Source organism: Hakea prostrata, chromosome 11 (assembly GCF_041222555.1).
Source record: "Hakea prostrata isolate BN-2017 chromosome 11, UWA_Hpros_2, whole genome shotgun sequence".
In the NCBI taxonomy this organism is placed as follows: Eukaryota; Viridiplantae; Streptophyta; class Magnoliopsida; order Proteales; family Proteaceae; genus Hakea; species Hakea prostrata.
In genome coordinates, this window is record NC_142610.1 from 4294024 (window position 1) to 4294264 (window position 241).

Sequence of the window (241 nt, forward strand, 5' to 3'; positions counted from 1 at the left end):
ATAACCATTAAGGGTTACTCAATGGAATCAGCTACTATCTCAAAGTTGTTCTTACTGTTCTGAATTGTAGCTATTCATTAGTAATTCCTTCATGTTTGTTATTAGACTAATGGGGATTCTTTGAGGGTTCTATTAGTTGTCATGGCGACAAGGCAAGGTGAGGCAATAGAGGGCAAAAAAACCAAGGCGACACCAAGCAACGTGACAAGGTGTTGCTTAGGTGACAAGGTGACACCAAGTC